Source organism: Peromyscus eremicus, chromosome 20 (genome assembly GCF_949786415.1).
Source record: "Peromyscus eremicus chromosome 20, PerEre_H2_v1, whole genome shotgun sequence".
Taxonomy (NCBI): Eukaryota; Metazoa; Chordata; class Mammalia; order Rodentia; family Cricetidae; genus Peromyscus; species Peromyscus eremicus.
In genome coordinates, this window is record NC_081436.1 from 12354249 (window position 1) to 12379701 (window position 25453).

General features: G+C 39.7%; 1 long non-coding RNA gene across 1 annotated transcript in view; it reads left to right on the plus strand.

Moving 5' to 3' along the window:
• Window positions 1-25453, plus strand: part of LOC131896805 (uncharacterized) — a 46286-nt gene that overhangs the window by 2502 nt on the left and 18331 nt on the right. Inside the window, exon 2 of the long non-coding RNA XR_009375517.1 lies at window positions 3559-3806. This is a non-coding gene — a long non-coding RNA (uncharacterized LOC131896805). The remainder of the gene's footprint in view (window positions 1-3558; window positions 3807-25453) is intronic.

Consider the following 25453-nt stretch of genomic DNA (forward strand, 5'->3'; position numbering starts at 1 on the left):
AGGCTTAAGATGAGGAGGAAAGTTGTGGCCATCAGAAGCCGGCAACCAGTTGAGACTAATGATCGAAGCCACGCCCACAGGAGAAGTTGATAAAACTCAAGTGGTTGGGCGTTTGAAACAAGTTGAAAAGGTGGGAGAGAAAAGACTATCTCAAGAGCTAACCAGAATTTAAAAAAGAAATCAAGTTTGAACTGTTTTATTCTATGCAGTAATGAATCATTTCTTGGTAAGACTGTATGTGTGTGTGTGTGTGTGTATGTGTGTGTGTATGTGTGCACGCACGCGCGTGCGTGTGCACACACATAAACCACATGCTCGTGGACCAAGATGTAAGCTCTCAGCTATGGCTCTAGCACTATGCCTACCTGCCTGCGGCCATGACACCCACCATGATGGTAACAAACTCACCCTCTGAAACTCTAAGTCCCCACTAAACTATTTCTTCTATAGATTGTCTTGGTAATGGTATTTTGTCACAGCAATTGATAAGTAACTAATACAATCATTCTTTTTTTTTTTTTTTTTTTTTTTTCGAGACAGGGTTTCTCTGTGTAGCTTTGCGCCTTTCCTGGGACTCACTTGGTAGCCCAGGCTGGCCTCGAACTCGCAGAGATCCGCCTGCCTCTGCCTCCCGAGTGCTGGGATTAAAGGCGTGCGCCACCACCGCCCGGCTACAATCATTATAAATGTAGAAAACCTCAAGGCATTTCCAATAAAATATGTAATGAGACAAGGATGTCCCCTCTTACTATTCCTGTTCAGTATAACTCTTGAAGTCTTGGCTAGAGCGATATAAGACATGTGAAGGAAATAAAGGGGATGACAACAGGGAAGAAGAAATAAAATATCTACATATGCAGATAATATTATTCTGTATATGAAAGAGCCTAGACTATACTAGAAAACTCTTATAGCTGATAAATGCATTCAACCAAGTAGGATACAAAATTAATACACAAAAGTAAGTACCTTTCCTATACACAAATGATAAGCATAGCAATAAAGAAATTAGAGGAAGAGCCAGGCGGTGGTGGTACACACCTTTAATCCGAGCACTCGGGAGGCAGAGCCAAGTGGATATCTGTGAGTTTGAGGCCAGCCTGGTCTACAGAGTGAGATCTAGAACAGGCACCAAAAGAAATCAGAGGAACAATCCCATTTATAATAGTTTTGAAAACACATATTGAATAAATATTACTAAGGAAGTGAAAGAATTATGTAATAAAACCTTTAAGACAATGATGAAGAAAGAAATTGAAGAAGATATAAGAATATGAAAAGAATCCCATGGATAGATTAACATCATGAAAATGATCATCCTATCAAAAGCAATCTACAGATTCAATGTAATCCCAATCAAATTCTAACTCAATTCATCATAGAAATTGAAAAGATAATCTTACATTTCATTTGAAAACAACCCTGAATAATAAAAGAACTGTTGAAGGAATCACCATTCCAGATTTCAAGTTGTATTACAGAGCTATAGTAATAAAAAAAACATAGTATTGACATAAAAACAGACATATTCATCATTTGAATAGAATTGAGGTTCCAGATATAACTCAATACACCTATGGACACCTGATTTTTAAGAAGAAGCCAAAAATAAACATTGGAAAAAAGACAGGATCTTCAAATGGTGCTGGACAAACTGAATAGTTGCATGTAGAAAATGAAAATAAATCCATGTCTACTGAGCTCGAAAAACTCAATTCCAAATCCATCAAAGACCTTGACATAAGACTTGATAACCTGAATCTGATAGAAAAGCATATAGGGGATATACTTGAATTTATAGGCACAACAAAGGATTTTCTGAACAAAACTCTGATAGTACAGGCATTAAGACCAATAATTAATAAATAAAACCACGTGAAACTAAAAAAGGTTTCGTATCTTCAGGGACAACATTATTCAAGTGAAGAAGCAGCCCACAGAATGGGAAAATTCTTTACCAGCTATACATATGATAGAAGTTTAGTTTCTAGACTGTACAAAGAACTAAAACAAATTGAATGTCAAGAAAAGAAACAACCTAATTGAAAAATGGGACATAGATCTAAACAAAAAGTTCTCAAAAGATGAAATACAAATAGCTGAGAAATATCTTGAAAAATGTTCATTGTTTTTAGCCATCATGGAAATGTAATTTGAAATTACTTTGAGACTTCATTTTACCCCATTCAGAATGGCCAAGATAAAAGAGACAATGACAACAGATGCTAGCCTGGATACTGGACAAGGGAATCACTCATTCATTGCTGATGAGGGTACAAACTGGCACAACTATGAAAATCACCGTGAAGGCTCCTAAAATAACTGAAAGTAGATGTACTACTTGGTTCAGCTACACCACTCTTGGGCATATACCCAAAAGGTTCTATAACCTACTACAGAGATACATGCTCACCTATGTTTATTGTTGCTTTATGTACAATAGCAAGGATTTGGAAACAGCCTATATGTCCATCAGCTACTGAATGGATAAGAAAAATGTGATGTATTTACACTGTGGAATATTATTCAACTATTAAAGTTATGAACATGAAGTTATGAAATTTGCATGTAAATAGATGGAGCTATAAATAGTCATCCTGAGTAAGGTAACTCAGACCAGAAAGACAAATGTTGAACATTCTCTCAACCCTGGCTATTAGCTTTGCATCTTCATATATAGGTGTCACATTTGTAATGCCACAAAGGTCAGGAATTTAGCAAGGGGCTATTGGGAAAGGTTCTTCAAGACCAGGTAGATAGAACACAGAGGTATAAAGGATTGAGGAAAACAGTGGAATGACAATGGTTAAATTTTGGTGGGAGAAATTTGAGGGCAGGATATAGAAGTGAATATGAATAGGAATGATCAATACTATACAACATTTCATACATATGTATGTGCATATATATATATATATATATATATATATATATATATATATATGGAGAGAGAGAGAGTTAACATAATTATCCTGCAATGGGAAGGGAACAATACCCCCAACTAGACACCCCGTGCTAGAAAATAAAACCAGAGTATCAGGAATAGATTACTTATTTTTGAGTTGTTGGCCAGCAGGGTCATGTATAACTCCTTAAGTGTTATAGGCTATTGTCAGTACTCTTGGCTACTCTCCAGAACTTGACAGTAAGACCTTACTGGTGAAAATTCCACATACTTAAATCAAAGAACATGGAGCAATCAAGCTGGTTCTTACCTGGAAACTTCATTCCTACTGATTAGTGTTTATGGTGCTGAAATGTAATATGCACACTGTTGAAAGAGAAAAGGAATCTCAAATCTCACCCAGATGTGAACCTTGTAAGCTATAATAATGACTGGCCTGACAAGATATTCTAACTTTATGGGAGTATCTAACCACTTCCTGATCATATCTATTGCCCACAACATGAAATGGAATCCATACCTGGCAATATTAACAAGGTCAAGAAATTTTGACTAGATAGGTTATAGGCCCTAGGGGAGAATCCAATACTATTATTCTGCTAAGTGGACATAATATTAAAATGACTCCTAATTATTTATTGCTACACATATAGATCAGAACACCTTTCAACCATCATCAGAGAAGCTCTTCCTTCCAGTATATGGAGATTTACATATATACTTCCAACTACGCAACATGCAGAGAGTACAAGACTATGGAGTACTCATTCCTAAGTGGGACATCTAGATCACATCTCTCCGTGCAAAGTTCTGGGATCTTTGTGGAAGAGGGACAGAAGGATTGTAAGAGCTTGCAGTGGCCAGTAACATCAAGGAAAGAGTGATTTCTAGATACAACAAGGTACACACACATATGAACTGGTAGTGATTGTGATAGCCTACATAGGACCTGTGCAAAACCCACCAGACAAAAATCCCAGAATAGAAGTGGGAAGATGAGCAGGAGGTCCCACACTAACTATGGAGCTATTGGCATTTGATAGCTACTGGGAGAGAAAGTAAGTTTTCTTTAACAGTGTGAACCCTGAGAGGTTGACCACACACCAGGGCAAGCCCATGCCCAAGGATATTTTGGTAACACTAACTGGACTTGATAGGGGAAAAAATAAAAATTAATCTCAATGTTGGGTGGGAAGGGACATCCCTTAGTTAAGATTTCTATTGCTGTGATAAAGACCATGAGCATAAGCAACTTGGGGAGAAGAAGGTTTATTTTATTTTACAACAGTTCTTTATTATAGTCTATTATTGAAAGAAGTCAGGGCAGGAACTCAAGGCAGGAACCTGGAGGCGGGAACTGAAGCAGAAGTCATCGAAGAGTGCTGCTTACTGACTTGCTCCCCATTGCTTGCTCAGCCTGCTTCTTATACCATCCAGGATCAAGGGCCCAGGGGTTCCATTGACTCCCATGTCAATCATTACTCAAGAAAACGCCCTATAGGCCTGTCCACAGTTCAAGGTTATGTCGCCATCCTCTCATTTAAAACCCCCCTTGCTGTGGGATGGTCTATATGTCAAATTGCTCTGATTGGTCAATAAATAAAACACTGATTGGCCAGTGGCCAGGCAGGAAGTATAGGCGGGCCTAACAGAGAGGAGAATTGAGAGAACAGGAAGGTAGAGGGAGTCACTGCCAGCCGCCACCAGGACAAGCAGCATGTGAAGATGCCTTAAGCCACGAGCTACGTGGCAAGGTATAGGTTTATGGAAATGGATTAATGTAAGCTATAAGAACAGTTAGCAAGAAGCCTGCCACAGCCATACAGTTTGTAAGCAATATAAGTCTCTGCATTTACTTGGTTGGGTCTGAGCGGCTGTGGGACTGGCAGGTGACAAAGATTTGTCCTGACTGTGGGCCAGGCAGGAAAACTCTAGCTACACCCCCTTTTCCAGATATGTCTACACTTGTGTCAAGTTGACAAAAATGAACCAGCAGAGTGGGAAAGTGGGAAAGAGAGAAGTTGAAGGAGGGTGAATATGTTAAAATATTTTGAAAAAGAAAAAACTGGTTTAAAAAAGAAGAAAAAAAATAAAAATTCTAGTAATCAGAGAAAAAAAAGCCAGTAGTTTAGAGGTAAAGGATAAGGCCCCATGACCCCCTCCCTTTCCATGACTGATTGTTGACAGGGCCCGTCCTCTGTGTGTCCAGTGCAGACAACCGTAGCTGTGGTGAGTTAAAGGCTGCAGTCATTGTGGAGACTCTGGAGAACAGCATTCTGCAGTCCTTCACCTTATATTCTGACTGATGTACTTCCTGCTTCTCTTCTGCGTTGCTCTCTGACAAATACAAAGGTATAATCATCTTATTTGGGGCATGTTCTAGGGCAGACACAGAACCCTCAAAACTCTCAGCACAGCGAAACAGACAGAGTCAGGATTGTTCCCAAAGTACCAGAGCAACATAGTTCACATAAGAGGACAGTGTGAGCAACCGAGAGAAATACCGAAATCTCCCCAATATGGAATCTGTAAAATGTGCTCATTACAGCCTGTAAAATGTGCTCATTACACAGGTGGTAGAGGCGGGAAGACCAAGGCCAGCCTGGGCTACATGAGACCCTGTCTAAAAAAAAATAAAATTAAAAAGCTGAATATAGTGTTCTTTCTAGACCATTTTTTAACACTTTTGACTTTTTGAAACAAGGTTTCACTCTGTAGCCCAGGCTAGCCCAGAACTTGTCAGGTAGCCCAGAACAGCCTTGAAATGACAGCAGCCTCCTACATTTGCCTCCCGAGTGCCAGGATTGCAGGTGTGAGCCACCACATCTGGCTCATTTATTTATTTGTTTATATTCCAAACCATATTTTGGCAGTATAGGATATCACATTTTATAGTTTGTATTTGTTTCGAGGTATGAATACATTTTTACATAAGCAATACATTTTAAAACATGTCTCCAAGTTAAGAAATTATTTTAATACTTGAAGTAGCTTGGAGAGCTAAGTAAAGATAAATTTTAATTTTTTTGAAACTTAAACAAAAATTGACCTGAGGTGTTTTCCATATAGAGGTGTTTGCATTTTTTTTGTTTGTTTGTTTGTTTGTTTGTTTGTTTGTTTTTCAAGACAGGGTTTCTCTGTGTAGTTTTGGTGCCTGTCCTGGAACTCGCTCTGTAGACCAGGCTGGCCTTGAACTCACAGAGATCTGCCTGTGAGTTCTCAGCCTCCGGAGTGCTGGGATTAAAGGCATGTACCACTGCCGCGTGGTGGTGTTTGCATTCTTATTGAATATCAAGATTAAGTTCAGGGGTTGGGGATTTAGCTCAGTGGTAGAGCGCTTGCCTAGCAAGCGCAAGGCCCTGGGTTCAGTCCTCAGCTCTGAAAAAAAAAGATTAAGTTCAAGAAAAGGATCCACTGAGCCAGAAATAATGGGCCATGCCTATATTCTCAGCACCCAGGAGGCAAAGGAGAGAGGTCACTAGTTCCAAGCCTGCACTGACCACCTAAATACCCTGCCTGAAACAAAACAAAACAGATGCAACCCACAAGCTAGCTTCGTTGCTGTGAAAGGAAAATATTTGCTCTAACCTTGTGGTTCCCAATCTTCCTAATGCTGTGACCCTTTAATACAGTTCCTCGTGTTGTGGTGACCCCCAACCATAAAATTATTTTTAGTGCTTCTTTATAACTGTAGTTTTGCCACTGTTGTGAATCATAATGTAGATATCTGTGCTGTCCTAAAGTCTTAGGCAACCCCTGTGGAAGGGTCGTTCGACCCACAGGTTGAGAACCACTGCTCTAGAACATATTTAAAGAAATAGTTTGCCAGGTTCCGAAGGTGGCTCTGCATTTAAGAAAACTTGCTGCTCTGGCAGAGGACCGCGTTTGATTTGCAGCACCCACATGGTGGTTCCCAAACATCTGTAACTCTAGTTCCAGAGGGACTGACACACTCTGTTGGCTGTGCAGGCACCACAGAAGTACATACAGAGGCATTGGCATTCTTATTGAATATCAGCATTAAATTTGAGAAAAGGATCCATTGAGCCACGTGGTACACAGACATACATGCAGGCAAAACATATATGCACAAAACAAAATAAACAATTAAAAAAATACTTCACAAGTGAGAAAACTTTTAAAATAAAATCAAACTTACTTTTAATAATTAAGATAGCGACTTTTGTGTTTTTTAAATAACAAACAACCACAGAAATTATAAGGGACCTGAGATTTATTTTTATCATGGATAAGTTTTATTTTTTTTAATTATGGATTTGTAAATCATTTAAATGTCTGGTTCCCTATCTTTACCTTAGAGGGTGGGTTAGATGGTTTCATACAGTTGTTTACACTCAGGTTTCTGATTCCCAGTGTGCTTAGGGTGAATGGACTGTAGAAGCAAATGGCCCCAGAGTACAGATGGACAGACAGAAAGTCAGTTAGGTACTAAGAGAAAAACTCAAAGAGAAGCCAGGGTCAGACAGCTTAAATCCAGAAAACAACAAAACAGATTGTATCGGTAGATCTGTGTTTCCTGGGCAGACTTTGTATCATGAGCTTATTGTTTATTTTCTTAATTAGTCTACAAAACTTCTGTGGAGACTTATTTTTACAAGCAAAAGAATTGGGAATGGGAGGGCAAAAATAGCATTCCCAACAGAAGATTTGAAACTATAGTGTTAGTATTGAATTTCAAAGTCAAGGCCCGTGCAACATTATGTAACAAGTGCGGCTGTTGAAGATACGCTGGGAGGAAGCTGGTCTTTCGTCTACAGGGCTGCAACCTGTGGTTGGCTCAACAACTGGACTAGCAGGGGCATGATGGATGTGACAGGGCCACCACCCTGCTGCACACCTATCCACCTACTTATGTTCCTGTGGAACTGGAAGTCAGGGTGGAGTGCACTAATGACTCCCAGATTTACAGCTTCTAGCACAGCACGTCGGTTTAAGTGGGTGGAGGTGGAACGAAAACTCGGACATACTACAACCATTTCAGCCAAAGAGTGATGTCTGTTCTCCAGGTTCTGCAAAGGACAGCACCCACATGAAGCAGTTCTTGGCCACTTGTATTTGAGAAGAAGAGTAGCCTTATTTCTTCACACTGGCCGGATGCTCTTGTTTTTCTTTATTTCATTACATGTAATAGTGTATCTATAGCCAAAGGCTAGGGATGGGTTGTGTTTAGTAAAACAGTACACTGGTTCCAGGCAGTACTTAGAGACACTGAATAGTTTTCAATGGCATTTCTCAGTCAGGCAAACAAGACAGGTGCCAGAGGATGTCTTTGAGTTTTAAATGCTGAATAGCACTTGTCAAAACAAAAAAACTAGAGATTATTATTTATTTAAAGTAGTATTTCTGACAGTGATGGCAATTGAACACAGGACCTTTATATGATAGGTAAGCACTCCAATACTGATCAATACCCATGAAGTAATATTTAAGAAATATTTGAGGAGGCTGGACAGAATAGTTAGTTACAAGCACTGACTATGCTTCCTGGAGACCTAGGTTCAATTCCCATAACCCACATAACAATTAACAACTGCCTGTAACTTCCAGAGGATCTAACACAGTCTTCTGGCCTCCACAGACACTCCATGCAAATAGTAGTTCACAGAACTACATGCAAGCAAAATACCTATATGCATAAATAAAAATGAAATCTCACCCAATAAAAATAAAATCTTACCCAAATAAAAAAATTAAAAAGAAATATTTGAATTGGCTCCTAATAAATATAAGTATATATAGAATATATATGGAAATATATTTGTATAGAAATATATATGAAAATTTTTCTATGATGTAGACCTCACTTTAGCAAACTTTTACATGAACATTTAATTTACAACTTAAAGGCTTTTTTTCTTAAAATATTATTAAATACAAGAACAGTTCTTGGAGCTCTTTGTTCAGACTCTTCCTTAAAAATATTTGTTTTTTTTTTATTATTTCCTTTAATGTTCAAAAACTGCCCTAACCCTTGGTGCTATTGTGTATTTATCTTAGCAGTTTTACTTTATCACTCTCTTGAGGAAATATATTACTTAGGTCATCACAATAGCCCTTTTAATTTATTTCACTATCTGTTTTGTATAAAGGGGGTCAGTTGCCACAGTATGCATGTGGTGACGACTTGTGGGAGTTGGTTCTCTTCTTCCACCATGTGGGTTCCAGTGATTGAATTTAGGTCATCGGATTTGGAGGCAAGTGCCTTTCCCCATTAAGCCGTATCTCCAGCCCCAGTAGTTTTATCATTAATGGTAAGAATAACCATGGCGGGGACTGGAGAGATAGCTCAGAGGTTAAGAGCACTGGCTGCTCTTCCAGAAAATTGGGGTTCAATCCCCAGCACCCACATGGTAGCTCATACCTGTCTGTAACTACAGTTCCAGGGGATCTGGCATCCTCACACAGACATACATGCAGGCAAAATACCAATGCCTACAAAGTAATAAAAAGTAAACTCATTTAAAAAAAGAATAACCATGGCTTGCAATAACTAAAAAGATCAAGATGTATAAAGAAAGTACCTTGGATCTCTCCCTTTCTTTAACTCTATCCTATAATATAATCCATCAAATTAAGTACCTTTCCACACCTTTCTCTGTCTTTATATTAATACATATAGAACTTGCTTCCCATTTGTTGGTTATTCCATATATAATTTTGTAACTTCAAGAAATTGCTTAATGCATTATCAATATTTTCCTTGAAATATTTATCCAAACATTTTTGGGTAGAAGTGTATCATTCCATACTGTAGCTAACCTGTCCCAATGCTGACAGGTATTTTGCTTTTGTGTTTTTTTATACTATTATGAAGATTACAATAGACAGCTCTGTGCAGAGAGCCTCCATATTGTTATGCCTGCAGAAAGTCCCTATAAGTTAGTATCAGAGCACTGGCATGTATTGCCAGGTCTCTTTCCAGGAATGCATTAGTGGCTGCTCATGGCACTTGGGGTGGTTTAAATGAGAAATGTCCCCCTAGCTCGAACCTTTGAACATTTGGTCCCCAGTTGGTGTTGCTGTTTGGGAAGGTTTAGGAGGGGTGGCCTTCCTGGAAGGAGTGTGTCACTGGAGGTAGGCTTTGAAAGTTCCCAGCTTCTCCCAACCTTTAGTTCACTCTGTCTTTCCTGATTACGGTTGTTGATGTGAGCTCTCAGCTTCTTGCTCTTGTTCCTATGTTTATGCTTGCTGCTGTGCCTTCCTGCTGTGATAGACTCTAATCACTCTGGAATCACAGCTAAAATAAAATTATTCCTTATGTAAGTTACTTTCGGTCATGACGTTTTGCCACAGCAACAGAAAAGTAACTCATAAAGTATTCAGTTACTGTTGTCACTATTATTGAGACGGAGTTTCCCCTGAACTTCTCAGGCTAGCTCAGAACTCCTGTACTTAAGTGACCTCCACCCCAACTCAACTTCTGCAGTAACTGGGATTAGAAGTAAACAGATCACCACACCCGGCATCAAAGCATCAAACTGCTTTTTACGTTGTCTTTCTCTGACTCTTGGAGACACTGAACATATTTTCAAATGTCAGGTTTGTTTGTTTTATTTGTTTGTTTTTGTTGTTCTGTGCTGGCAACTGAATGACTTAGAAAAAACGAGTTATCTCTGAATCCCTGTCACTCAGATTCGTTCTGGGAGGCTCCATTACCTAAGCTTCCCATTCGTCTCACGTCCAGCCACCACGCTTGAGTCTGCTCACTGTACTGGGTTCATTTGTTCCCTGACTTGTTCATTTCTAAGACACCACCTTTACAGCAAGTCATGCAATCTTAGGGCCACACTAAACTTTCTCCCTCTACATAGAATTGCTCCCACTTTTGAATTTCAGTTTTATCCTGATGCCATCTTTCTACTCTGCTTCTTTCCCCAAAATATTCCCGGAATACCTGTTAATCCAACTAACTGAGATTTCCAGTCCTTTCTGTTCTTCCATACCCATTCACAATTCCCCAAATCAAGCAATTGAAGCTTTTGGGAGTTAGGCTTCTTAATCATCTCTGGAATTGTGTGATATCCAGTGGTTTACAATCTGAGTAGCCCTAGCCACTGTCTGAAAATATGAGAGGCATGCTGGCTTGTCAGTAAGAATAAGAAGGCTCAGACAGCATTTAATATTTAGACTTCTCAGGATGCATGTCCTCCCAAACCCAAGGTGCCCACAAAGATGATTGTCCCCACAACAACAAACATGCAGTCCTCTTAATAGTCTGATCAAAGCAAGAAGGCAGTGTATAGCCCAAGGGTTCCATAGACCCCCATGAAGCCCATTCTACAAACCCCTGCCTGAACTATGTACCATTCAAAACTGGTCAGCAGATTAATGGTCAGAAATTCCTGGGCTTCCTTGTATTAATCTTTCTGCCATACTCAAACAAACTGTTCTTTTCTTGTCTTTTAACAAAGTCTAGTTAAGCATAAACACAATAGCAACCACTTTACTTTGGATTTACTTAGAACCACAGAGAGATTGGAAGTTTTATAGGGAACATCACCAAATCTAGAATTATTCTTTAAAATGGCATAACTTGGATAGATCTGATATAAGTTATCACTACTCATCACAAATGCCTTCTTCCATTTCAAACTCAACCTAAAGAAACTTGTTGTTAAGCAACACCTTTTTCTTTCTGTTTCTTAAAGGATTAGGTAGGGCTTAAAGCTGAACTTAAGCTATAATTTTGTAGGAATCTTGGCAGGGTTCTAATGGGGTGCTCACTCTTCATAAGATATGCATCAACATGGAAAAATAAAACCAGCAAAGGTTGTAAGGGCTTCTTTCCTCTTACCCCTTTCAAAATTGGCAGAGTGATTTTCCCTGTCCCTTTAATGACAGAAATAAATACTGGTCTCCGTGTGTCACATCATCTCTCTATGTGTCCTCACTTCCTGTGCTTCCACTATCTTAGATGACTGTTTCAGGGTGGAAAAATCTTTACCTTTTGTACCTGGCTATTTCATTTAGCACAGTGCACTGAAGGTTCATTCATGCTGAAGCTTCCACGTTGAGTTATTTTCCTTTAAAGGGTGAATATTAGGAATTCTATGTCTATACCACGTTCTGCTTACTAATGGTGTCTTCCACATTTTACCTTTGGTGAATAGTGATGCTATCAGCATGGGTGCATAATTATCTTCTTGAGACTGTGCTTCCTATCACCCAGAGGTAGAGTTGCTGGCTCAGACAATCCTTCATTTTTATTTTTATTTTTTTGAGGAACCTTCATATCGTTTCTCACAGTGGCTGTGCCATTTTACATTTCTCCATATGTTTATCCGTAGCTTCTATTCTATTGTTCTTCTAACAGCAACATTATTAAATTAAGAAGTGTTTGAGGCATGTCAGTTGTCAGGAAGATAGAAGGACTAGTGCAAATAAAAAGGATAATAAAAGAGAACATGAAGATTTATAATGTCCAGTCAGGTGTGAGAATGTCCAACCTGTCGATCAAGGAAGTCAATTTTATAATCACAAGAGGACCTGAAGCAAACGTTAAAATGCCTCCCAATGCTAGGTGTTGGGGAGGATGGATAGGGTCCCTTGGTGAGCTTGTGGACAGCATGGCTGCAGAGATACACCCAGTTCTGCTCCTGCACTGTAAGCCAACAGCGGTGTTCCCAGGCTACGCAATAACATAAAGAAATACATAGCTGGGCATTGGTGGCGCATGCCTTTAATCCCAGCACTCGGGAGGCAGAGGCAGGCGAATCTCTGTGAGTTCGAGGCCAGCCTGGTCTACAGAATGAGTTCCAGGAAAGGCGCAAAGCTACACAGAGAAACACTGTCTAGAGAAACAAAAAAAAAAAAAAAAAAAAAAAAGAAAGAAAGAAAGAAATACATAACATAACAGTGATTTTACTGGAGCTTTTAGGATACAAGCCTAGGCCCTTGACCCTTGGCAACCCCAACAGGCCAGCTTTCACCACTCACCTGTTGACAAGGAGAGAAAGGAGATTTATTCGGCCACACTTGGAAGAGGAACAGATAAAGGGTCCAGAAACTCCAGGTTAGTTTGTCGGTGCGTGCGTGCATGGGTGCGTGTGTGTGCATGCACACGCGCATGTTTGGGTGGGGTTGCTGATAAGAGCTAGGTATAAATAGAAGAATTGGGACAAGAGAAAGGTGTAATTAATTAATCAGTCCTGGTCAAGATGTAGTCACACCCATCATTATGCCAGCTTCAATAAGAAGTTGTTATATTCGTTAATCTTGTTTCTACACGACGTTCTGCCTGGGTGGCCTTACTGTTCCTTGTGGGGAGTCAATACTTTTTTTTTCTTTCCAAAAGCAGTTTCTAAATGCCTGTTATACCTCTAGAGCTTCAGGATGTTTTGTAGAGCCTGGAAAGGACATAGTGTCCGGCCAGAGCACAGGACTCTGATAATGTCAGTGGACATTAGGGTTCAGTGGACAAACCCCCAAAAGGGTTCCAGGTTCTCACATCCCAAAATAAAGAATTAAGTAAGAACATAAAGTTATGGCAGAAGTGGAGGCAGTTTATCAGGAAGTGGTATGCTTACAGCCCTAGAAAGACAGAACAGTCCCTAAAGTGTTTCACAATGAGGACCTGAGCCTGGATCCCCAGCACCCATGTTAACAACCAGGCATGGCAATGCACATCTGGAAACCTAGAACCAGGAGGTGAATACAGGAAGTGAATGAGACTAACAACAACATTAATCATCCAACATTTATCTTGGGTGATCTTTGGGGTATTAAATAGCCATTCTAAAAATGATTTTGTATGTTTGTCAGAATGTTAAGTCTGGCTTGTAGCAGGATGTTAGGTCAGATACAGAGAGGAAGCAAGCAATAGGGTCTGCATCTGCCACACTCCAAGTCTCTCCATAGTCGTTGAAGTTTAAATAAACTTGTCTCTTCAGATGCAATTTCTTTTAGGAATTCTCATTCACAGACTATTAATAATTTATATATATATATAAAATCTCCACTTTGCATATGGCTGGAGAAAAATTAATCATCAGTATAACCCAGCTACAAATCTTGTGACTTACAACAGGGCCCTGCCTGCAAAGACACACTAGTGCCACAAATGTTATAGGAATCACTAACCACTATTTTCCTGGATTTCAGGTCCATTCCAAGAGATGGAACCCACTATATAACACTGTTGATGTGAGCGGGAACCTGAGACTAGATTGGTCGTTGGCCGTGGGGAAAACTTACCTCTACTATTCTGGTAAAGGAAAAGAGCAATAAAATTACTCCTAGTGACATGTTGCTATACCCACATGTCAGAGCATTGTTCAACCTTCATCAGAGAAGCTTCTCCTTGAAGTATCTGATAATTAACAAAGAGATTCACAACTGGACAACATGTAGAGGATGAGAGACTTTGGAGAACCCAAGCCTTAATGGTGTGTCTTTTTCAAACCCCTCCCTTGAAGGATCAGGGATCTAAGTGGAAAGATGAGATAGAAAGATTGTAAGAGCCAGAGGTGATGCATGACTTCAAGGAAACAGCATCTTCAAGAGACAACAAAACTGAGAGAGATAATAATTTAGAGAGAATTTGACAGTATGCATAGACATATTCAAACCAGGTGAAGGGGGACGCAATCATGGGTTTGCACCTGTAACTAAGAAGCTATTTGCAATTGATTCCTGCCGAGAAAGGGAGATTCAGTTTCTCTAATGCAGTGCCATTGAGTATATCGATCATACTCTAGGGTAGACCCCAACCAGCATTTCTTGGCCAACACAAAATGGAATCCACAGTTTTTGGCAATTTTTTAAAATTTTAGTTTATTTGTTTTTGTTTTTGTTGTTTGTTTTTTGTTTTCAGAAGAGAGAGAGAGTATGAAGCTGGGTAACTAAGGAGCTGAGGAGAATCTGGGAGGAGTTGGGGAAAGAAAAAAATATGATGAAAATATATTGTATTAAAAACTATTAATCAAATCTTTAGAAAACATTATAATAGCTTGTGTGATTTTAATTTATACTAGTTTATGTTGTTATTTCATTTTCAAGGTTACTGAGCAGTAGTCAAGTTGCTGATATGAATTGTCTGTTGTTTATATATATATATATATATATATATATATATATATATAAACATATATATGTTTTTATACTCTATATAAACACATACGTTTTATATTATATTATATTATGTATGTTTTATACTATATTATATCAAAACTCTTCTCTTTTGGAGTTTGGTCCTTACTCCAGATTGTTGTTGTCAGAAGAATGAATATTTATCCTCAACACAAAAATACAACTTTCATCTCAAAAGAAACAAGAGATAATTTATTCTGGAGACAAATATGAGTGACCATAGCCTGAAAACACAGATTTAGGTTACTCCAAATTGTATGTTCCAATTAGGTAGTGATTTCGTGAACTTTTTACAGTTACCGAAGAAAGTCATATGTCAAGGCACTTATCAAATGCATTAGTGGGTGCATCAGGTCAGAGGGTTATAACAAGACAGAAGGAGCTCTGTTTAAGGCCTTAGAAGATACGTGGCAGCATTCTTGGCCCTTTGGTGAGGAGTTACAGTTTTGTTAATATATTCCAAAAGATTTTTCATCTGTTAGCCATAGGATGTTAAGTCCAACACAAAGATGAGCAATCAAAGGCTATTTAGGGGCTAAAAGTAGCCCAAGAAAAATTATAATTAGAATCTGGACTTGCAACATTCCAACCTCTGCATGTTGCCAAAGTTCAAATCAGTCAATCAACCTTTGCAGACAAAGCTTCTTTTCAGGAGTTTCTTGTTCATATTGCTTATTTATTTAGTAGTTATTTCCTGCTCTGTTTTGTTTTTGCTTGTTTTTGAGACAGGGTCTCACTACGTAGCCTGTACTGGCCCTAAACTTCTTCGAACCTTCCTTCATCTCCCAAGTAGTCAGGAGTATAAATAGACACAACTGAGTACAGTTCAAAATTATATCTTGTATGCATTGTGTGCCCCTAAACATGAGCTGACAATAGTTTAAAATCCATTAATCTGGTGAACTTAAATTATATTGAGAACTAAACTGATGGTGCTACTAATTTTGGGTATGTGGTCCAAACCTACCTGGCATCCCCAAATCTGACTGTCCATGCTGGACCTAACGGCAAGAGATAGATAAGCAGCTACTGTAGTAAAAGCTGAAATTACTAAAATGAAGAGATTTGCCTTCCACATCTCCTGCTGTAAGTTATGAGCCTCCAACAGACTCGAGAGTTTCAAAATATTACATCTGCCAGATTCCGCCAGGGCAGTGCTCCACGTGGAGGCAGAGCCTTGGTGTTTATACACTGCCAGCTTCCCACAGTTCTTCAGGAATAGTCTCTTTTAGATTTCCCCCACTTTTCAATTATGGCTTTTGACTTGGGAACAGTCAGGAGAATTGATACCGTGATCTTGATGCTTGTAAGGATTTACATGCATCTTTTCGCTTCGAATGACTGCAGCCAAGGTGTAATATCAGAGCAAGTAAAGTGAGCTATAAATACAATGGGGTGACATGATCTTAGTAAAAATCCTTTAACCAGAAATAATAATTATAAACCACAAAAAAAATGTTTTAGCATAAAATATGGGAAAAAGGGTACCATGTTGTAGAATTTTCATAATCAGATCTGTGGATTCTAATCTCAGTTTACCATGACTGATTGGAAGATCCTGGGTGTGTCCTGCTGTCACTTTGCATTTTATTTCCTCAGAGACAAGCAAGGCAAGGAGGATATTACTCACCCTTCCTCATAGGGAAGATGTTTGGACTATCTAATTAGAAACTGTAGAGGGTGGTTAAAACATACTATGTAATTACTCTTGAATGTACATCTTATCCTATGTAATTAAATGGAAAAAAAGTATTTTATTTTTCTAGTCATCTCTATTTATTTAAAAATTGTATTGATTTTGTTTTAATTCCATAAATATATTATATATAATTATATATAATACCATATATATATGGTATTATAATTACTTTCTCCCCACATCCTTTTCTCTCTCTCATCCCTATCAACTAACCTCATCTCTACCAGTCCCTTTCCCAGGTTTATGACTTTTGGTTTTGCTTTGTGACAGATTTAGATTAATTAGGGTCATCTGTGTCACCACTGGATTGGAAGTGGCCCTTGGGGACTGGTGAGGTCATCAGTGGGTACACAGTGGGCAATGATGTCCCTGTCCCCTGAACCTGTCAGTTGCAAATCGTTCAGGAGAGGAGGGTAGGACCCTCGATCCCATCCTCCACTGTGCCTTCCTGTTAACAGGCTGTTCTTTTGTAGTACCATAAGTATTCAGACATCCGTGGATGCTGTGATGGTTGCAGTAATGGCTGTGCCTTGTCCAGAAGATGACGTTTCTCAGCCTGCATCCTTATCTTCCTGCTGTTAACTCCTCCCCGCCCCTTCTTTTGCAATGTTCCCCAAGCCTTAGAGGGGATGGTGTGTGCCTGTCCTCCTCAGGGCTGTGCACCCATCTGTCATTTACTCTTAGCATCTTGTGCAACCACAAGTTCCTGCATTCCCACCATCAGCTGGAAGGAGAAGCTTCTCTGATTAAGGGTGAGAGTAGCGTTGGGCTATGGATATAAAGGGCAGTTTGAAAGCTGGGTGTGGTCTCACAGACCTTTAACCCCAGAACTCTGCAGGCAGAAGCAGGTGGATCCCTGAGTTCGAGGACAGCCTGATTTACAAAGTTAGTTCCAAGACAACCAGGGCTATATAGAGAAACCCTGTCTCTAAAAAAAAAAAAAAAAAAAAAAATGAATGAATGAATGAATAAATAAATAAATAAATAAATAAATAAATGGCAGCTTGACATTGTCAATTTAGCTAAATAACAATATGAAGTTCTCCACCAGGGCCTATGGTCTCCCCGGATGATTTTTTTTAAATTTTTTTGACAGGTTGACAGAATCAGACATGGACTCCCTCCTGTAAATAGACTTAAAACCCAATCCAAGAACAATTTGGTGTCCTGGTCAGGTTTTTTTGTTTTGTTTGTTGTCAACTTGACACAAGTTAGAGTCATCTAAGAAAAGGGACCCTCAATAGAGAATAACACCTCTATAAGACTGGTTTGTAGACAAGCCTATAGGGATTTTCTTGATTAGTGATTGATATGGGAGGGCCCAGTTCATTGTGGGTGGGGCCACCCCTGAGAAGGTGGTCCTGGCGTGTGTAAGAAAGCAAATTGAGCAAACCTGGGAAGTCAGTCAGGAAGTATTCCTCCATGGTCTCTGCTTTGGTTTCTGCCTCTAGATTCTTGCCTTGAGTTCCTGCCTTGAATTCCCCTGATGATGAACGGTACGCTTTAAGCCAAATAAACCATTTCCTCTCCAAGTTATTTTTGGTCCCCATGTTAAGCACAGTACAATTGGCTCTCCACATAAGAGTAATAACACTATTGTCCAAGTGGGCACACCTTGCCTGGCAGATTTGCATTGAAGTTCATAGGATTCGCAGCTGAACAGAACCATTGATGTCTTTTCTCCCCAGCAGTCTGCATAGCATCCTCCAGCACTGTGGAAGGCTTACTAGTAAAGAGGTGGCTTCCAGATCAGTTCTAGCTTGTTTTATGGTATCTTCAGTAGTAGAGTCTTATCCACTACTTGTGGTGGGAAACCAAGAAAAATGGTGAGAGGCTATATTTCAAGGGGAGCCTTTGGAGTATGTGTATGACCAACAACTCATAAGGTGTTACACATGTCTTCGTTAGGGTTAATATTGCTGTGATGAAACACCATGACCAAAAGCAACTTGGGAGGAAAGGGTGTATTTGGCTTACATATCCCGAGTCATAGCCCATTGAGGGAAGCCAAGGAAGGAACTCTAACAGGGTGGCAACCTGTAGGTAGGAGGTTATGCAGAGGCCATGGAGGAGTGCTGCTTACTAGCTTGCTCCTCATAGCTTTCTGAGCCTGTAGCACCACTCATAATGGATAGGGCCCTCCCCATCAATCACTAATTAAGACAGTTCTCTACAGGCTTGATTACAACCACATCTTAGGAAGGCATTTTCTCAATTGAGGTTTTCTCCTCCCAGATGACTCTAGCGTTTGTCAAGTTGACATAAAACTAGCCAACACACATGACAGAAATGAGGTTGTTTAATAATCTATGGCTTCTGGAGTAGAGTTTTCCAGCCATGCACAGTATCTCCTTCAAATTACTTTAAAATAATACATTATTTTTTAATTTGGTTGCAAGATTTCCATGTGGCTTTATCAGATCTTCGTTTTTGTTAAGCCTCCTCCCTCCCTGTCTACTTGTCTCCTCTACCCCAAGTTGACAACCAAAGCTAACCATCACAAAGAGCATGGTAGTAGTTCAGAACAGACATGTAGATCAGTGGTACAGAATAGAAGACTGAGATTCAAAGCCATGCAAATATAACCAACTGATTTTTAACAACTATGCCAAAAATACTTGTAAGAGGAAAGAGCATCTTTAGCAAATGGTGTTGGGAAAACTGAGTGTCTGCATGTAGAAGAATGAAATTAGACATTTACCTCTCACCCTGCACAAAAATCAACTCTGAATAGCTGGATGGGGGGGGGACCAACCTCAGTAAACTGCTAGACGGAAAAAGCAGGAAATATACTGCAACTTATAGACATAAGGAAAGACTTCCTAAATAGGATTTCAGTTGCTCAGGAAATAAGTCAACAATTGACAGATGGGGCCTCATGAAATTAAAAAGTTTCTGTACAACAAAGGAAATAGTCAATTAAGTGAAGAAGCACCCACAGAATGGGAGACAAATCTTTGCTAGATATACATCCATCAGAGAATTAATATCTAGAATATAAAAAGAACTGAAGCATAAGGTCAGGAAAACAAGTAACTAGTAGAAACAGAGTGTAGATCTGAAAAGAGAATTCTCAAAAGAAGAAACACGCAAGTGAATAATAAACACCATCACAGCCATCAGGAAAATGAAAAGCTTAACTCTCCACTGCCTCTGAAGATTTTATATAAAAATTCCCATTGCTTTTCATGAAAACAAACTTTACAATACGATGTTTGTGTTAAATATGGCAGTGTTTAACTTCTTATTGAGAAAGAATTGCAAACCCAACGAATAACTGTGTGTGCACACAGAATATTTAATATACTAAGGTTTCTCATGAAATATCACCTCATTTAGCCAACTCAGTAAGTCTTCCTGCACACTTAATTTTGAATTCATCATAAAAGATCACACTTCTTTACCAAGTAAGTTATGCTCAAATTACCTTAAACAGTGAAAATATCAAACCTCATTCATATTATCACTTAGTGAATAGAGCAATGGAATTTAGGACCAAACTTCAGCAACTGGTATCTATAAAATATTTGGATAAGTCTTTAAAATTGTTCATTTTCCCACCTCTTATTTTTGATTATAGAAACCAAACTAAATAAAATGAGCCAGGTAGTGGTGGCACACGCCTTTAATCCCAGCACTCAGGAGGCAGAGGCAGGTGAATCTCTGTGAGTTCAAGGCCAGCCTGGGCTACAGAGTGAGTTCCAGGAAAGGCACAAAGCCACACAGAGAAATCCTGTCTCCAAAAAAAAAAAAAAAAAGGAAACCTCATTTACAAAGCTTTTTACAAATTGTATTGTAAAAAAATTTTTAAAAGTTGCATTGTTAGCATCCCTAAAAAAAAAATTGCTGCTGAGGGAGAATTATCTATATTCCTTTGTCAGTGTCCTAGAAGTAACTGTTGTAAAGCTGTGTACACCAGGAAATGTTTTACTCTGAATGGAAACTTGAATGTAGGTAATGCTCTTGGTTAGAATGTATCTGAGATGTGACTGCATTGAGTCCACAGAGTACAAATTGTAGCAAAAATAACTACAATGAATCCACTGCATGGATTGGAGTAAAATGTATCAGATTTGCAGAACCAAATTTCGTGAAGCTACAGGTCTATTCAAGTAGTCATAGGTCCAGCATGGCTTAAGGGAGTCATTTCTCGGTGGTGGCCAACTTGTGGGGTAGAATTGGAGACCTACTAGTGGGAATGCACAAGCCAATTCAGCTGTGGCTGTTCTTGAGGTCTCGTTCCAGTCCCAGGCAGCCCACGGTATAGTGCTGTCTTCAGAGGTTAGAGTATTTATTCATTTGGTATGGGGGTGGGGGAGTAGGTGTGACATCTGCATATGTGTACACAGACAATAGAGGATTATGTCCAGCGTCTTAGTCATCTATTACTATCCACTTATTCCCTTGGCTTCTCTTGTTCAGCCTGGAACTAGGCTGGCAGCCAGCAAACCCCATTGACCCTTCTGTCTCTGAATCCACTTCCGGTGCTGAGGTTGCAGGTGTGAGGTTAGGTCTCACCCAGTTTTTCTTTTTTTAAGGGGGCCAGGATCCAAACATGAGTCCTCACCTTTGTGCAGCTAATTCTCTTACTCATCTCTCCAGCCCCCAAGATATTCTTTACAAAGCAACATAAGCTTGGTCACTTGCCCTTTTGGTATCTATAGGTCTTACAGGAAATGTTAATATTTGCTTATATGCTTTCCTTAAAAAAAAAAAAAAGCTTTAGATAGCAGTGTAGATGGATTTTTCTTTGGGCCTCCAGCTCATGAAAAAATGACACAGAGACTTATGAATTATGAAAGCTTGGCTTACCCATTTATATTAATCTACATTTTGCCTTGTGGCTTTTTACCTCTTTTTCATCCTGCTTCCTCTCTGTGTCCTCTGGTGTCTCTCCCATGCCTAGATTCATCCCCTCTCCTCTCTCTGCCCGGAAGTCCCACCTAACCTCTCCTTGCCTAGCTATTGGCCATTCAGTTCTTTATTAAACCAATCAAAAGGCGCCTTGGCAAAGACGCATCTTCACAGTGTACGAAAAGATTATCCCACAACACAGCAGTTTATTATCCATTCACAGGTGGTATCTCAAGAGACAGGGCTAGTGAACAGAGTTCTCTTATAGCAGGAAGAATCCCAGAAAACAGGGCAACATAGAGTGCTAATCTGGGGGATCTTTAAGGACTTGTGGTACAAACTGCAGCAACATATTGGAAGAGGGGTGAGTTGGCCATTCTGACAATGCAGCCACGATGCAGCCAGGTGCCTTTTCTTGGTCTCAGTCACACTAGCCTCTAGGTAGACAAACATGCCTCTTCAGGAGACAAGAAAGACATAAGGACCAGAGCCCTCTCCTGGCATTCCTGGGCTCCAACATGGATGTTCTCTAGTCTTCTGCTTTGAGGTCCCCACCTGGTCTTATCAGTTTCATTCTCCTGTTCTCACCTGCCCCAGTCTGAGAAGGCAAAATTCAGTTAGCAACCAAAGCAGTGATCAGAGCTTCAAACACTTCTGCATTTCTGGCCTCCAGTCGTGACAGAAACAAGGACTTTTTTGCTTATAGATGAGGGCATGAATCAAGGTCCTTATCTCTAAACTGCCTGTCCTGTATATGCTTATTTTTAATTGATAGATTATTTAAACTTACATACTAGCTTTGCCTATAGCTGGAAGGTATTCCCCCACCTGAGCTAGCTGCACGGGTGTGGGAAGATGTGAGTTCATTTAACAATTCACTCATAGCCCTTTTCTCATTACTGTTTTTCTTTGAGTGTGCAGGGAGGAGCTGAACTTTCCTTCACACCACAAGTCAGCAGGGCTGTGCAACCTCTATTACATTCCAGTGGCTGTCAAAACTAATCCATCAACCATGGTGACCAGGGAATTTTGAACAAATACATATACATTTCCAGGTCCTCATCTGTAGAGTTGTGTAGATGTAACCAACCTTCTTATTAAATAAGAAACACAGAACCAATGCAAAGAAGAAAGCCAAGAGGTCAGAGCTAAGAGCTAAAACCTTACCCTTCCTCCTGCAGTGGTCCTACCTCTCCGAACCAGAGCTACCCCTGTGTTAAAGTCTTTATATAGAGTTCCTTTTCTGCCTTCTCATTGGTTGTAAACCCAACCACATGACCGCCTCGTCACGGCCTGTCTGTATAGGCCTCCAGGTTTTCCATGCTTGGTATTGAGATTAAAGGCATGTGTATCCAATACTGGCTGTATCCCTGAACACACAGAGACTTACCCAGCTCTGCCTACCAAGTGCTGGGATTACAAGTGTATGCCACCACTGCCCTGCTTTCCTATGGCTTGCTAATAGCTCTGACCCCCGGGCAACTTTATTTATTAATATACAAATAACATTTTAATACAAATAAAATATCACCATAGAGTTGTACCTTAATAGATCTAGAGGTGAGACAAGGCGAGCCAGATGTAGAAAACTGCACTATGCATGCCTTGCTTCCTATTCATTGCCTTAGACATCATCACCTAACCGATGAGTTATTACATACAGTGTACAAAGTCCTTTTGACCCTTAAAGTCCTGTAGGGTGTATGTTTTATTCATTAACATAAAAATATTGCGGAATAATAAAGAGACTAAGACAGAAATCAAATGGTGGGCTTAAGATTCAATCCCCAGTGTGTCCAAGGTCAGAGTGCTTGGTTGCTCATACTTGACCTGAGGAACTTTTATTTCATCTCGCTTGCTACTGGTCTTTTAATGTCTTCTTTATTTTTTTCCTTTCTGGCTCCCTACTAACTCAGATGTTGTAAGTTTGACAAATGTTTCCAAGAAATCTGTTGAAAGTAACTTTCAAATGCCCCTTACCACAGTAAGTAGTCACAGAACCTTGAAAATAGATTTTCGCCGGGCAGTGGTGGTGCTCACCTTTAATTCCAGCACTTGGGAGGCAGAGGCAGGCATATGTCTGTGAGTTCAAGGCCAGTTCTGTCTATAGAGTGAGTTCCAGGACAGCCGGGACTGAACAGAAAAACCTTGCCTCAAAAAAACAAAAAAACAAAAAACAAAAAAAACACAAAAAAAGAAAGAAAGAAAGAAAGAAAGAAAGAAAGAAAGAAAGAAAGGAAGGAAGGAAGGAAGGAAGGAAGAAAAAAGAAGGAAAATAGATTTTCATTTTTAGATGCTAAGATGTATTGTAGATCAGAGTTTTCTATGCACACTTTACTATGCTCTGTCCCTTGTGTTCTCAAATATCACACTAAGCTGACATGGTCTGAAAGTTGCAAAACACATGTAAGACTTTTCTTTTGTTGCATTGTGAAACTAAAACACTCTGCTTCTAAGTAGCATCGACATTCAAACTTCTTGCTGGTGGGAGCCATAGTCCAGGTAGAGAATAAAAACTTAAACTCTTATATAAAAAGATTGTATTTTTATTTTAATTACGTGTATGCATGTATGTCTGTTTGTGTGCCTGCAGAGGCTAGGAGGTGACATCAGCTCTCCTGGAGCTGAAGTTAGAGCTGGCTATGAGCCACCCAACCTGGGTGCTAGAAACCAGACTGATCCTCTGTAAGAATTGTGCACACCCTTAGCCACTAAGCCTTCTCTCCAGCCCCAAACTCAAACTCTAACAATGATTGAAATCTAGATATTAGTCTATTGTTTACTAGTGTGATCTGTTGGGCACTGTGGTAGTTTGAATGAGAATGGCCCCCATAGGCTCATATGTTTGAATGTTTGGTCCCCAGTTAGCAGAACTGTTTGGGAAGGGTTAGGAGGTGTGGCCTTGTTGAAGGAGGTGTGTCACTGGGGTGGGCTTTGAGGTTTCAAAAGCCCATGTCAGACCCATTCCCTGCCCCCTCTGCCTCCAACTCGTGAGTCAGATGTGAACTCTCAGCTACTGCTCCACCACCATACCTGCTGACATGCTGCCAAGCTTCCTGCCATGATGATAGTGGACTAACCCTCAGAAACTGTAAGCAAGCACCCAATAAGTGCTTCCTTTTATAAGTTTCCTTGATCATGGACTATTGCCACAGCAATAGGACAGTATCTAAGGAAGGCCCCATAAAAAATGCCCCCATTAAACATGTCATGAACAAAACATAGCAATCCTAAACTTTGTATTTCAGTTTTTTATGATTAAAATATTCGAACCACTATTTCTTGCTATTACAACTTAAAACTACACACACACAGACAAAGACACATGTGTTGAAGTACACAAAGTCGGAATTGTTAAAAGTGCCATTCCAGGGCTGGAGAGATGGCTCAGTGGTTAAGAGCACTGGCTGTTCTTATGGAGGTCCTGAGTTCAATTCCCAGCAACCACATGGTGGCTCCCAATCATCTGTAATGAGAACTGGCGCCCTCTTCTGGCATGCAGGCAGAACACTGTCTACATAATAAATAAATCTTTAAAAAAAAAAGTGCCATTCCATATAGTATTTCATCGCTGGAAAGTTTGTCTTTCGTTATGGCTTTTACAATATATGAGTTCCACAGAATTTACCAAGCAGAGCTTGCTGCTGTATTAGTGTAGGCTTCTAAACAGCGAAGATTTCCCTCTGCCACAAGAAGACATCTCCCTACTCTGTCCTTTAGAACCATAAGCTTTCCCCATGCATTATTCTTTCATTAAGAAATATTTATTGACTTCTATGTGCCTGGCATTAAAATCTGCTTTTGCATTACTTACTAAAGAAGCGAGGTTAGTGAAAGGGGATGAGAGCTTTGCATTTTTAACTTCATTTCCTGTTAAAGGAGTATGA